This window comes from Nanorana parkeri, unplaced genomic scaffold (genome assembly GCF_000935625.1).
Source record: "Nanorana parkeri isolate BGI_ZX_2015 unplaced genomic scaffold, ASM93562v1 scaffold1883, whole genome shotgun sequence".
Classification (NCBI taxonomy): Eukaryota; Metazoa; Chordata; class Amphibia; order Anura; family Dicroglossidae; genus Nanorana; species Nanorana parkeri.
In genome coordinates, this window is record NW_017308151.1 from 76,177 (window position 1) to 92,319 (window position 16,143).

General features: G+C 41.7%; 1 protein-coding gene across 1 annotated transcript in view; it reads right to left on the reverse strand.

The window, feature by feature from the left end:
* Positions 1-16,143, reverse strand: part of LOC108800027 (tomoregulin-1-like) — a gene marked incomplete at its 3' end in the record, with an annotated part of 90,408 nt that overhangs the window by 72,891 nt on the left and 1,374 nt on the right. The window lies entirely within an intron of this gene.

Sequence of the window (16,143 nt, forward strand, 5' to 3'; positions counted from 1 at the left end):
AAGAAGGTGAAGCCAGGGTGTCATTCACAGCCTACACAGCATAGACACCTCTGTCCTTCCTAAACTATTTAAAAAAAACTATAAATCTGCACATCAGTTACAGAGCTTGGGAAAGTAGTGATCTTGAAACAGTTGACTGAGCGACAAATAAAGGCATTACAATGTTGATATGCTGTGGGAATGCAAATTCCACAAAATCTGAAATGTTACTTATAGATGGGTTTCATTAGGCTGAATTGCCCACAAGGCACTTGATTTTACAGGACCTGGTGTGTAGCTCTCTGCACTTGAACGCACAGGCAAAATTGGAATGGGATTCCACTCTCCCTGGTGCATTAAAACATACTGGGAATAACCGCTAATAAAGTCCACTAATGACATTTATTACATTAAAGATCAGAAGCTCACTCAGCATAATGTCAATATGATATTTTGCTTTTATTCATTTCTCTAAACTTTTTTTTCTAACATATTTATCTGACAAATTTATTTCAGGCAAGTGGCTTCAAAAAGAGCTATCCTGTTTACATCAGAGCCCCATTCACATGTCTTTTTTTCAGGCTTTATTTGAGCGTTTGTTCAGATGTTTTTGCAAGTGTTTTAAGCTTGAGCATTTTATTTTTTGTAGTCAAGGCAAAGCTAGCATGTTATTTAGGTGCTCCCATTGAAGTCTATTGGTCCAAAATGCTTGACTGCTTCAAAAGAAGATGATGTACTTTTTAGACTTCCAGGCGTTTTGTTAAAGCAACAGAGCACTCAGATGTAAACAGGAGCCATTGGAAACCATAGGCTTCCTCTTGCTGAGCGTTCTAGTGCTTGTGCATTGTGAGCTCAAAAGGTGTGACTGGGGCCTTAACATTTAACTGAATATACACTCATTACACTGACACTATATATAGAAAAAGATATATTACAGAAAAGCAATTGCTGGCAGCATCATCAGTCACCAAGTGATCTCACCTAATGACCTGCTGTAAAACAGCAAAGCATAGTAGCCAGCCTAACAAAGGACTTCAGTCAGATATAGCATTCTTAGCCAGATGATAAAAAAAATTACATGAGCTTCATTGGAACACAGAATCAATAATGGCTCACTGCTCCAAGCCAATTGTCCCTCAAAACTATTTTCTCAGGGAAAACACAGAGAATCTAAGCATCGGAGTAAATTTCCCTTACAGTACCCTTAAGAAGTGATTAAAAAGCTATTTATTCCAAGTAGACTCATGCACTGTTGAGGGAGCAACTGTCTCATGTCAGCCAAAGCAAAAGCTGACTTTAAAAAGACAAATACAAAAATAAAAACCCCATAAATAAGGTCATCAATTTTTGGTAGTGCGATCACTTCACTAAAATTACCCACATACAGTATAATCATTAGTGGTTAGTGATTGATTGCTACACATATAATTATATGAAGTGATGATTAATCCCACAAATCTGGAGCATTGTGGAATATTGGTGATTAATCGCTACTAAATTATCGGCGGTAATATGCAGCCGCAAAGCTACCAATGCATCGTGCGGCAGGGGGGTAGTAAAAGCACACATCAATTCTGCAGTTTTACCACCCATGTAAACTAGGTCTTATTTAAGAAATAGTCAAATCCAATAAATAGGCATTGTTTCCACCATACATTGAATGAGTAAAAAAGTCTATTGCACCTCATGATTAGTTTACCACCAAAGTCAGCTAGGAAATCTGTCCTAAGAGAAACATAAACTCCCGCTGTTCACCTCTCCTTCTGAAATTGCTAGCTCTCTGGATGGTATACACACCTGCTGACTTTAATACTTTCTTTGAACTGGAATACACATGTAGCTGAAAATGTATTTCTTTGATCTACATCATTGTTCAGGGTCTGTGACACATAAATACTAAGATCAATTTATTTTTAATATTGAACATCTCATGGCACAACTGAGAAACACAGATACATCCTTTAATAAAACATGGATACCTTCCCTCCCTCTCATAAAGCTTTGTTCGCCACCACCTGTTGCTGTATCTATCTTAAAAGCTAGTGCAGGACAAAATTGACAAAGAATATAAGAGAAAACAGAGGGCTGGGGAAACATTCAAACTCATGTAGAAACCAGGGGAAAATAAGACTGCACATTATAGTTATTTGCAAGCTGTAGAATGCCTAGGTCGAGATGGACCCCCACTGCCACCTCTATCTTACCTAACTTTTCTGCAAAATTCCTATCCATATGAAACCTTCATAGACAAAACTAAAGGCTGCACAGTGGTGTAGTGATTATCACTACTGCCTGGCAGCAGTGGAGTCCTGGGTTCAAATCCTGGCCAGGACTCTCTCTGCATAGAGTTTGCACGTTCTCCCTGTGCTTGTTGTGTTCCTGACCAATGACATGCTGGTAGGTTAATAATACGTCTGTCATCTGTCTAAACTGCGTACCCATTAAGGAATGTGCTCATTTTTATTTTTATTTGTGGTCCTAAAGCCTACAGACTAGTTGAATAGGTTTTCTTATCACTGTCATAAGGCAGCTTTTTATACAACCGGACCAGCAGACTGTTTCCAATGTGCTGGGGCGACCTGGATGGCTCACTGCCCCACTCAACGCTGATATCCATGGTTTTGCTGGGTTTATACGGTCTCTCCCTGCCTAACATTACCCCTCGATGTTCCAATTTTCACATCTATGTCTACTCTAACATCACAGGCACAGCAGGGTAAAGGTGGTCAGACTGACAGTAAGCTAAAAGTGGAGGCAGCAGAACAGCCCCTGTACCTTTCTCATGATAGACTTACAGCTGTGCCCTCCTCTCTTGCTCACATTTTCCGGGTAGAAATCTGCATAGACTTGAATCACTGTGTTGAGGAAGGGGACTTTGCAAGGCACTATAAAGCTGATCTACTTATGACGTTGAGAAACTTCACATAATAAATTGTGTGTATATTAATTTTTATTATTCTACCATGTGAAAAGCAAATTCCTGTTTACCTTTTGGTTGAATAATTGAACTCATTACTCCCAGAATTTATTTGTAAAGATTCTTAACTTCTTTAGCAAATCAGCCTTTATGTGTCCACAATAGATTGTTGAAACTTATCTTTTGTGACTTCCTACTTCATGATTTTGATTCTGCAAGGCACTATCCATTGTGATCACTTCAAGCACCCTCCTGGTTATATAATTCCAGCACAGTAAGGTTTGTCCAGCTCAGGACAAGATTTGCATTATGGGGCTGAAGACTGAAGACTGTAGACACTCAAACCACAGCCCCATCCATGTGCATGGTGGCTCACTGCTTAGGGGTATGGTCACTGTAAATGTCCTTAAATATGTAGCCAAACCATTAGGATTTAATTGCAATGTAAAATAAAGATCCATTATCTTGGGCAACTTCACAAGATTAATATTCTGCCTTGTTATTATTGCTAATCTGCTGCATAACATCTCTTGTCTTTAGACATGGACTATAAGAATGTCAAAAATAATTAGCTTAGTTAGGTAAAAATAGTCGGTTCTGTATAATATGGAATGAAACATCAACAAATCTTAACTGCCCACTGAAAAACTAGTTAATGAGCCAGCTTTCTGATATTGAGGAGTGCACCTCCTCTCCTATCAGCACTGACTTCAGCCTGTCTAAAAGGTATCAGATATTGAGTGTTAGGAGTGCTTTTTCATCTAAAGCAAGGGCATTTTTTCCTATATGTGTACTATTAATATCTTACAGCTACACTCTGCACAAAATATTAATTTACACACCACGCTGGTATGTTTTAAATATAATTCACTGATTGTTTTCAAGTATGTAAGTGCTTAATTGCCCATAGCCTGGCCACAGGGTCACTAGTGCTTGTCTGGTGGCTAGATTGACTGCTTAGCTCTTGTTCCAACTGAAGTAATTACTAGTGCATCTGTGTGGAAGTGATTATTGAAACCTTCTAGCTGGTTGCCCAGCTTCTACTGCTTGCTTGTTTCTCACAAACTAGGGATGCACTGATACCAGTTCAGATACCAGTGCAGATATTTGGCATTTTCACGAGAACTACCAGGGTTGCAGCGGTGACCTAGCTCTGGCTCTCTACCACTGTCCTGAAATTATTAGTCTGTATTGTTTTAGAAAAACTGTCACATGACAATAAACAAAAATGTATCAGTACTTGTATCTGTACGTACTTGGGCAAGTATCAGTACTTGGAAAATTGGTATCGGTGCATCCCTTATTTATATTTATAAAAACAAAATCATACATTAAAACAGAGATGTACAAATCCCAGGAGCTCCGTGTGCTCCTTACAAATGACAGCTGCCTCCTAACTTTTGAATTTTTCTCTAGTCTAGTCTTGGAGCTGGAAAAGTATCTGTACTTGTATACAGTACAATACAGTACTTGGTATCGGTGCATTCCTATCACAAACTATTTTTTTTTCCTACTGATGATTAGTCTTCCTATGGATCCTTCATAAAAACCTGGGCACCTGTTCTTCTCTTGCACAATATATGGTACCATTTCATAAGCAGAAAATCATTTCTTGGAGTTCTTTTTTAGGCAATATTTTATCTGCTTTAGGAACAAGTCTGCCAATGGCATATTCGGGTTCCACGAAGCTGAGCTGACCACAAAACCACCTATCTTCATCAACCTTCATCTCTAAAACTGCCCTTAAACTATATGGAAGTCTACAGGCTCTACATGTTGGTCAATGTAAATTTCTAACAAAAATATATTTTAACTTTCAAAACTAGTAAAATCATTTTTAGATTGCTCTCTTAAAAGGAGAACTATGAGGTGAGTGATTTTCACTCATCCTCATAGTTCTAGCCGACCTGTGACAATGAAACTGTCACAGGTCGGCTCAGTAGACCAGGAAGTGAGCGAACACATATCGGCGTTCGCTCACTTCACGATCCTGTCACTACAGGGGAGAGCTGTGACAGGGGAGTGACTGGATTCCCCCCTCCTCTGTCCGATCCTCCAGCGCTGACTGGTGGACGGAGGGGGCAGGTACAGCTGGCTCTGCCTCTAGGTAGGCAGAGCCAGCTGTCACTCACGCAGCTGGGTGGATCCAGACATAATTGTCGGGATCCGTTCCGTCTGCAGCGTCTCAGTATACTGCGAGCTGTAGCTCACGGTATACTGAGCTTTGGGTGAAGGGAGGATGCTAGTTTGTGTCCTCCCATTACCCTTAGGAGAACTATGGGGGAAAGCCCTAACCCCATAGTTCTCCTTTAACATAAAGTGTAGTTTAAGGTAAAAGGAAAGAAAAAAAGCTGTACATCTATGCAATATATGCACCTTTCCCCATGTTTTGTATCTTTAAAAATGCTGCAAGTATGGAAAATGACATGTTAATCCTGATAGAAATCCAATGGCCCCTTAACTTCCTGTCCCAGGACACTGCCTTTACTGCACTTAATTCCCATACGGTGTTGTCAGCCCTGCCTGAAATATCATCTGCTGGACTGCAGAGCAACAGCCGCCTCTCCCCATCTCCATAACATAAGGGAAAGGTGTTTTGTAATCTTGCAGCAACTTACTTGTATGGGCTGTGATACAAAGTAACTTTTCTTTATATCTCATGCAGCAGTGAACTCGCATACTGTTTACGTGGCTGATATGCCAATGAACTGATTTTCAGAGGGTATGAACCAGATTGTGTGCATAAATGCTTTCTAGTTTTTAATTTCAGTTATGGTAATGTGATATAACAATATCTTAATATATTTGATACATTTCTATACAATATATTTTTTTAGACATTTGTTATGTCTCATGCAGCCTAGAGTAACCAATTCATTCTTTAGTTTTTTTTCATGAACAGGAATGCCTGGACACTGGAAGTACACTGAAATTCAAGACACAGGGTTACGGCTTAGGCACATTTAACATTCCTTGATCTTTACTATAACATAGCACATTTTCACTTCACACAACTCTGTGGGTCAACCAATGCCACGGAGTCCGTGTTGCCAATCTGGACAGAGTTCCTTCTTAAAGCAGGTTAACCATGAAACTAAATGTAGAATCTGAATGGTTCTCGTATACGCTGACATGTGATTTACTTTAGTATAATCATCTGGTAACACTGACTTGTGATTTCCAGAGATTTTACAAACAGCTGCATAATGACTATTTGTCCACATATTTAAGTTTCATTTAGTGGCCTTTTTGTTCCGATATGCCTTCTTGCATACCACAACTTCCTGCTGATTAGGAGCACGCTGACAGCGTCTTTCCGGGTTTAGATGTGCTCGAGTTCAATCCAAACCCAAGCAGACCCCTACTTAGCACTTCATTTTCTTTAGGACTCCAAAGCAAGCAAACCCCCATTCATTTTTATAAATGGCAGAAAAAGTGCTGGGAAGTCACACGACCTGTCAAATGTTATGCAACTGGGCTTTGCTCCTATCATAAAGTGTTCTCTGTAAAACTATGCAGGGAGCACTCTGCAAAACAATGCAGGCTCCACGCCAGCCATTTATTGAATGACTCACAAAAGTCTGGCGGTTTCTGCTCTCTGTTTTGAAATGTTGTTATTATTATTATTATTATTATTATTATTATTATTATCATTATACAGGATTTATATAGCACCAACAGTTTGCGCAGCACTTTACAACATACGAAAGACATTACAGTTACAATACAAATCAAAACAAGATGGTAGAGAGGGCCCTGCCAGTAAAAGAGCTTACAATCTGAAAGGGAGGGGGCAAGTGATACATGAGGAGGTAGCTGTGTGGGGATGAATAGTTTGAGAAAGTGATAGTTCAGTGGTTAGGTTGAGGTGGAATAGGCTTCTCTGAAGAGATGAGTCTTCAGGGATCGCCTGAAGTCTTAAATAAAATAAATTAGGTTTCCTATGCAGTCTTCTTCTGCGTTCCTGGGAGATACCTTTCTGAATACCATGAGCTCTAATTATTTCCTCTGTTTGTGTGTGCCTTAATCACAGGCTAGATATTTTTAACCAAGTTACATAACAGTCAATGAATTCCCCATTTCTTGTACAGCTTATCTAAACATATACCTTTTAAAAAGAAGATCTTTTTTTCTTGGCTCAAAATACTGCCTGTTAATAACTGTGTGAATCTTCCCAAGTTCCTTTCAGGACGTCTTAAACTTCAGGCTCCATAAGATGCAGCAAAAGACCTTTCCATTTGCTGCAATATAGAAATGACAACATTTTTTCCCACTTGTGCCAGCATCGTGAAAGACTACTGGGATTTCCCTGAAACATCAAATATTCAATTTGCAGGCAGATCTAGAATTTGTGCCATCCTTTTCTCCATTATGTAGTGAATGACACAGGTAACTAAGCCATAGACATCGGGTCTTTTGCTTTGTGGACCAAAGTCAATCCCCATTCAGTATTCTTTTCAATTATATAATCACTCAGGGAGGCTGCTGTCCTTGAGGGTACTGGGAAAATCCTTTTTGGTACATGCAAAGGAAACAAAAAGACAGCGCCTTCTCCTAATGTATCACCATATATTAATAATAGTATATTAAAAATAGATCAAACTACTCACATATGCCATGTGAATCACCGCGTGTACATCTCCAGCCCTGGACAAGCAGGACTCTCCACAATGACAATTACGGTGAAGATCAACCACTAAAGGGCTGTGTGAAATCCTTAGCAGGTAACGCATTTTGGGGGAGGTCCCCCCTTCTTCAGAGCTATGCTAAGGATTTCACACAGCCCTTCAGTGGTTATTCTCCAGTAAGGTAAGACTCTAACTGACTCACACTTAGCACAAACTGGGATGAGTCATTGAGTCATGCAGCTGTAACAATTTTGCTGCTCATAGTATCAAGAAATGAGCCACCTTCGCCATATATGCAAGAGTCAAAAAGCAAGACGCCATACTGTACATGTAACCCATTATTGCTTGCCCCATTACCTGCAATCTTCTAGTTTTCTCATGCTACTTTCTGCACCCCCATTCTGAAAAATAACCACCATCTTCAAAGCGGACATCATCAGTGGCAGGCTTCTTCATCTGCATTTTGTGTTCTGGACCACTGATGACATCAGTGCCAGATCTCAGGCTTTCTTACATAGGAGATTTCCTTAAAAGGCACTGGGGACATTTGTGACCGCAGGGCTACATTACCAGTGCCTTAGGAAACAAGGAAGTAGAATAGCAATAAAAGATACATTTAAAAAAATGTTAAATAAAAATAGGACTTTGGGATATTTTCATATCCGCATGCAGAGCTACATGCACCAGGTCATTGTGTACTTGGGGGGAGTCCACTTTAAAGCTTAACTGTAGCCTTCCTGAACAAAAGCAATTACTGCAAAATGAGATGTGGTTTACAAGAATATTTAATCCCTAAATTAATGTTTGAACCTTTTTTCTGGCTTAAATGTATCTTAAAATATAACTTCTAAACAAGGGGAGATGTTTGTAATCCAAATCAGAAGAGTAGCTTAGGGTGACAACACTGCTCCTCCATAGATAAAGTATGGTGAATGAGTGTTGTGATCCTAGAACAGGGAATGTATTTCTGGTAGAATCACCAGGTGACAATAAAGGGGAAGAAAACGAAAGCATTCATCCCTGGTGAGCTGCAATTTATTACATTTGTGTTTTGGGGTTTATACATCCTTTAAAGTGGTTCTCAACCTGTGTAACCTCAGGACCCACATTTGTCCTTGGTCATTAAGTCGTGACCCAAGACGCACTGGAACGCATGGCATTGCGGAACCGTGCGTTCCGATGTGGGCGTTAAGGTGCGTTAATCGTACGGGACTGTGCGATTAACGCACTGTACCAGTGTGAACGGGCCCTCAAAAACACTGACAGACACACACAACCACACACACAATCTCACACACACACTCCAAAAATGTTTTAATTTTTGTTCTTTTTCTAAGATCCACCCGGTCTCCCTACCTTACAAGAACCGGTGTGGATCCTCAACCTGGGGTCCAGTGTGGGCTGATGTGCTGTGATGGAGCTCCCTCCATATGTGCATTGCTGGTACAGCTACCTTGCGTGCCGTGTAGAGGTGCCAGAACCAGAATGTGATGTCACTCCGGTCCAGGCACCTCTACAGGACACGTGAGAGAGCTGTAAGCAATGTACGTATGGATGGAGCTCCCTCGCAGCCATACCCCCAGGCCACCACAAGCTGACACTCGGCACCAGGCAGCATATTTTGAATGGCTGCTTGATGTGAGAACAGACAGTGCTGCACTAGGGGGAGGCTGAGGAGCCTCTCACCTAGAAAAGTGGAAGGCATGCGGTGACCCACTGAACATGAGGTCGCGACCCACTTTTAGGTCACGACCCACCAGTTGAGAACCAAGGCTTTAAAGTAACATTAAATTAGCATTATACTCTCAAACTTTTTTCAATAATTAATCCAGATCAAACAAATATACACTGAGTGGCCAGATTATTATGACCACCCCATTGGTACTTTATTGGGCCACGAGATGACTTTGTTGGGCCGCCTCGTGACTCCACGAGATGTTGAAAGGTGATGCGAGGAATCTGACACTGCACTGTTGCCCTTCTGTTGTCTTGTACCAGTCTTGCCACTCTCCGTTCTGCCCTAACATTGACTAGTCGCTGAAGGCCACAATTCGCACGTTCAGACCCAGATTTTCGGCTGACAGTCCAGTCTTTAAACACTTTAACAACAGCTGCTCTTGAACATTTAACGAATTCTGCTATTTTGCTGATACTTGCTTCATGGCTCCGTGCCAACAATCATCCCACGTTCAAAGGCTGTTAAATCGCGTTGTTTCCCCATATCTTCAGAAAAAAATCACTTCTACTGTCGTGGTAAACAACCTGCTTCCCTATTTATAATGGTCTGGACCTCTAGCAGCTTCAGCGTGAAATTATAGCTAATTTACCTACAAACATCAGGTGGTCATATTAATCTGGCCACTCAGTGTACATTGCCTAGCAAATTGTGTCTTTAGAATTGTGCTAGACCACTTACAGCCATCTTGTTTTCAGACAGATGACTCATATTCTCTCTGCTCAGCTTCCCTGAACTTCCTGTCCAGTAGAAGATCTCAAGGGACAGAGACATCCCCAGCAGATGTCAATCTACTAGCTTGGCGAAGGGAGGATGGCTAGAAGGGATCAGAAAGCAGAGGATTGGTTTGCCATGCTGTGCCTGTGTGTTAGTGGAGACACACACAGCTTACTAGCACACAAATGTGTGGCTCCATAGGACCCTGCGAGGGAAAGGAGCCACCCGAAAACAGGATATCAAAGACAGTGCTCAGAGGAGAAGCTAATTCTGCAGGAAGCTAAAATTGTTAAAAGGAGAACTATGGGGTCAGTGTTTTTCCCCATAGTTCTCCTTAGGGTAACGGGAGGACACAAACTAGCGTCCTCCCGTTACCCTAAGCTCAGTATACCACGAGCTATAGCTCGCGGTATACTGAGACGCCGGAGCGGATCCCGACCTGGACGTTGGGATCCGCCCAGCTGCGTGAGTGACAGCTGGCTCTGCCTATCTAGAGGCAGAGCCAGCTGTCCCCGCCCCCTCCCCCGCCCGTTCTGCCCGTCACCACTGGCAGATCGGAGCGGGGAGAGGGGAATCCAGCCCCTCCCCCTGTCACGGCAGAGAGCCGTGACAGGATCGAGAGGTGAGCGAACCCGGTATGTGTTCCCTCACCTCCCGATCTACTGAGCCGACCTGTGACAGTCTCATTGTCACAGGTCGGCTAGAACTATGAGGTGAGTGGAAATCACTCATCTCATAGTTCTCCTTTAAACATCAAGGAGCAGCATTTATTTTAAGAAATGTAATCAGTATTTTTAAATATGATTTATCTCTAAGACCAACCCTTTCGCTGACACTGACAAAAGGCTTATGGCAGAACACAACTGTTTCCAGCTGGCCAGGTTAGTAAGCCTTACATCAGTGGCTTTCTCCCTTCTCCTATAATCTCATGGTCCCTTTAGCGCTAGTGTTAATCCCAGGGGGAAAGTGAGGGTCTAACATTTAGGTTTACAGATGTGAGAGGGAAGTGGAGGGACTAACACTTAGGTTCATAGATGTGAGATGGAAGTGGAGGGACTAACACTTAGGTTTACAGATGTGAGAGGGAAGTGGAGGGACTAACACTTAGGTTCATAGATGTGAGATGGAAGTGGAGGGACTAACACTTAGGTTTACAGATGTGAGAGGGAAGTGGAGGGACTAACACTTAGGTTTACAGATGTGAGAGGGAAGTGGAGGGACTAACACTTAGGTTTACAGATGTGAGAGGGAAGTGGAGGGACTGTGCCTGTAAAACTTGTGACATTTCAATAAAGTTCTAACAAAAAAAAGTACACAGTGCGATGGGATCAATGCTCTCAGAGTAAACTGGCCAAACACTGTTAAAATTCTAAAATTCTAAATTTCAGGCAATGGTGACTTAGCTAAAGCTTCGAGCACCCTGTCAGCACAACTGTGTTTGACAAAAGTTCATTTTTTCAATTACTTTTGTCAAAGTAGCCATGCCGAAAATTGTTGGCCGAACACTGGCTGCAGCAACTTTTCAGGTATTCTGGCAGAGGTGGGCTTTGGCTGTCAGAATTGTCTTACAGGGGAGATTCCTTCATTCATGCTGTTTAGCGTAGATTGGGAAATTTGCGGGACTGAATGAAACAAAACATCACGTGCATGGCCAGCTTTTGTCTACCAGAGAGGTCTGTCTGACAGAAAACAATATACTATCTATATGGCTGAACTTTGTATGTCAGCACTTCTTCATCAGAGAGGCTGACTCTGTTGTATAAAAAGATAGGTTTTTAGGTTTTTTTTTCTCCACTGGCTATGTATGTAATATATTAATGGGAATATTGTACAATACGCATGAGAGGAAGAATCTAAAAATATGTTAATATCAAATAATAATGGAAATATGGTAGAACAAGCATTTAAAATGTGAAGTCAAAACATACCGTTCTTTAAGGCAGGGGTGCACAAATTGATATAAATTTAGAGGTTTCCTGATTGGCCGAGAAGCCGGCTCCATGCTGACTGACTGGAAAGCCGGCTTCCCAGCCAATCACCATCGAACTGGCCAAACAGCATGTAGCCAGCTTCCCGGGCAATCAACAAGCCGGGCGGCTGGTAAATACACGCCACCTGGCTTCCTGATTACCCGGGAAGCCGACTTCATGCTAGTGGAATTACCGATATCGGTACTTGGTATCGGTGAGTACCAAAAGGATAAATATCAGTCCTCGCACTTGATACCGAAAAAGCGGTAACGGTGCATCCCTAATTAATACTAATTTAAATGTGTCCCTGAATACTTTATACTTACCCTAAACATTTGGTTTTCACTGTTTATATAATATAAATAAAATGGTTAAACTGAATTATACCAGTACTCAAACTGACATTTCTAATACCTGAAAATAGCTAGACTACCAGTGTGATATCGTGCTGGGCAAAACATTTGACTTTTCTAGAGCTGAGAGGGTTAACTGCAAGGCACAGGGAAGATGAAGGACTCAATCAGCTGCAAAGGCGACACGGATGTATTGGATGTGCTTTCTAGCATTTGAAACAGCACAAATGAAGTCAGTGCTTTGATTCTGCGATTCACAACTCCTGACAAGCTCATTACAGGTGTTCAGTGTTCTTGTTAAACACAGGTAAGATAACCATTGATTTATTTATTTTTCTTTTACTATGTAAATGAACATTGCTTGTCCTCTCATACAGTGATAAGAAATGTAAATAGATTTGTAGATTTTATAACCTCTGACTAAGAGGTTCATTCATGCCGAGGCTACCTTCATCCTGAAAGAGGTGCCAATCTTTCCAGTACCAGAAGCTTCATCTCTCCACAGCAGGATATGGGATAGATTGATCCTGCTAATAAGACATTTTTTACAGTGTGTTCAAGTGACCTCATTAAAGCCAATTGTTAATAATAAGAACACACTAACCTGGTAACCTTTCTCTTCACAAAACCTATTGCATCACAAAAGAAAATGGGACACGTCCATCATACTGAAACAGCTGGATGCCACTCCTAAGCAAATGTTATGAAGGCCAACGTTATGCTAAATAGTAATCAAACATTACTATCTCTTATCATTCACCTTCTAATGTAAAGGAGAACTAAAGCTCACAGTAGGCCAGCATAATTCATACATTAAAACACTATTATTACATTGGCAATAGGTAATTTGTCCCTACAGCTCTAGTGCAGATTAAAGCTGGCCATATACTAGCAAATGCCAGCCAAGTACTGCTGAGTCAGACGAAATTTAAGAAGTGTGGGGCCCTTTTAGGACTCTCTGTTTGCCAAAAGTCGATTTTTCAATTGACTTTTATAGAAGGAGCTGGTCTGAAAGTTCTCGGCCGAATACTGACTGCATCCAATCAGCTGCAGTCACTGTTTGGGTATTCTGTCAGTGGCACACCGGCCGCTGTCAGAATACAATAGTCAGAATAAAATAGTCAGAATACAATAGATCCCCCATCCACACTGTTTAGTGTGGATGGGAGAATCTGTTAGTATCTGTTATAGTTTATGCCCAGCTTTATTTAAAGGAGAACTACTGAGAGAGTAAAATTTACTTTTCCCAATAGTTTGAGCTGGCATGTGACACTGCAGCTGTCACATGGTTTTGCCTGATGAAGGGGATCCTGAGTGACCCCGAAACGTCACAGTTATGTGACAAAATGCACATACGTCAATAAAAGACATATTCTTCATCAATTCTGGAGTTCTAGTATCCCATTTATGTACACTGCAGCTGTCAGACACCGGCTCTGTAGCTGGAGAACTGAGCAATCAAGAAGCTCTGATTGCTCAGCTCATGGCTTCTCCTCGCTGGGATTTCCCCCTCCTCTCTCTGTTCCTTCAGTGCTTATTAGAGGGACAGACGGGGGGGGGGGGGGGGCACAGCTGGCTTTAGCTCTAGAGAGGCAGAGCCAGCTGTCAATCAGACAGTTGGGTGGATCCTAACAATATTGTCAGGACCTTTACTGGCAGCAAGGTTCTGCACTGTCAGCAAATAGTGGTCAGTAGCCACTATATGCTGACTTTGGGTCAAGAAAAAGAAAAAGTTTGACTATAGTTCTCTTGTAAAAGCCTTTCAGGACCTGATTTTATGACAGCTTGGGTGCCAAGACCAAGTTTAGCAGCGTTGGTATGTGTCAGTTAACTTGACAATAACTTCACGACTAATTTTTCTGTTCTAGAGCAGGTCTGAGAACTAGGAACACACACAGCTGCACATTCCTAGTTCTCTGCTGCAAGGGTACTAAAAGGGGATCTTTTCCTAAAAAATTGCCTTACTGTCATCTTACCTTACTGTCACCTTACTGTAAGCCAGCCTCTTAGACATGGCTACCTTTTTTGGGCCAGGAGAGCGAGTACCTTTCTTGGTGTACTCTCTCCCACTTTCTCATTCCTAGCCTGGGTGAGGATGACAGTCCTCCTGCCCGCCTTCATTATGGATGCAGGAGGCTGCCTTGACTTGCTGATTACCGACAGCCAGCCTCTTACTATACATGTGCCAGATCGGCACTGAAAGGGAACTGGTCCTGTAGCCCCCTGGCATGTGTGACATTATCATAGGAGGCTACAGGACCAGTCTCCTTGCAGTGACGATCTGGCGCATGTACAGTTGCGGGCCGGCTGTGAGTAATCAGGAAGTCACATCCACCTTCAGAATCCAAGATGGCGGAACAGAAGCTCTGAGAAGGATTGACTGCATGAAACACAGTTTCGGACTTCATGGACTGCTAAGTATGTTTCTTAAGTCAGTGGCTCAGTACTTGTAGCTGCTGACTTCTAATTTAACCCTAGCCTGGTGAAGTACCTCTTGTGGGCTTGTTCACAACAGTAGCCGCGTTCAATCACACAGCTGCCTGGACAGTGCCAATGTGCTCAATCAAACCGCATCACACTTCTTTTCTTTTTTAAGAACTTTATTGAAATGTCACAAGTTACATTTCATTCAGTTCTATGGGCTCACCACCTTGCGTTGTAGCTGTACCATGGCTCACTGCGGTGCGCTTAAAAAAAGGACTACATGTCATACTTTTTTTAAGCACACACCACTGGAACACAGTGGTGCGAACTGTCACCATCGATGACAAGGCAAACTGACTTGAGTTTGGGCTGCGCTGGAAAAACAGCCCGAATGCAGATGGTGTGAACAAGCCCTCAGTGTTCTCCATTTTCCATTTGGACTTATTAAGTCGTACTACGGTCACGAAGGAGTTTAAATGCTCACACTCACAAAGCACAAAACTAAGAAGTACTATCTTCATTTGAAAGCAGAAACAGACAAGCACCACCTATCCAGCCAAAGGACATGACTGAATAAAATGAAAGGAAAGCTTCATGCAAACAAACACTGTATTTATTTTATGACATCAATCAATTAGAGCAATTCTGTGTCCCCACGTTAATATATATTTATCAAGTTAAGCCTTGTAGCCCAGAGACTGATAAAGAAATACACCACTATGAGTGATTAGCATATGTTGCAGTTATTCTGCCATTGTTGAGCGTCCCTAAGGAAATGGAAATAAATTAGCCCAACATGAATAAATGAGCCTGACCAAAACTTCATATTAAGTACACATTGGCACAAACTGGTATCAATGAAAGCAAAGCCAGCCTCATAAAAATGGAAATCCAGAGATGCAACATTATCCGTCAATGAACTGACATAAAAGCTGGCGTGCCAGGATAGGCACATGAGCCACCGATGTGCTCACAAGGCTGAAAGGAACCGGACTTCAGTGCATGAGCGGAGCAGCTGCCGGGGCTTTATTTATTTATTTGATCTGCCCCCCAGAATAATCATCCTTATGTGTCAATTCTAGTCCTAAGGGTCAGGTCACATGGTGCAATCTGCGCTCAATTTTGCCACAGACTGGAGGGATTAAAACCCATTCACGCACAGATTTGATTATTTTTTTTTTATATAAAGGATGTTAGAAATAGTCAGCATTCCCATTTGCAACGTTACCGATCTAAAATGTGTACGGAGATATAGAATTCCACAATTGCATGCACAGGATGTCATATGTACATGTGTTTCAGTATCTATATTATATATAGATAATAGGCACTGTCTATGGTTGATTTGCACTATATAAAAAAATAGGGCATTTCAAATATAGACCTGTATTCATACATACATATAGGTAGTAAAAGCAGG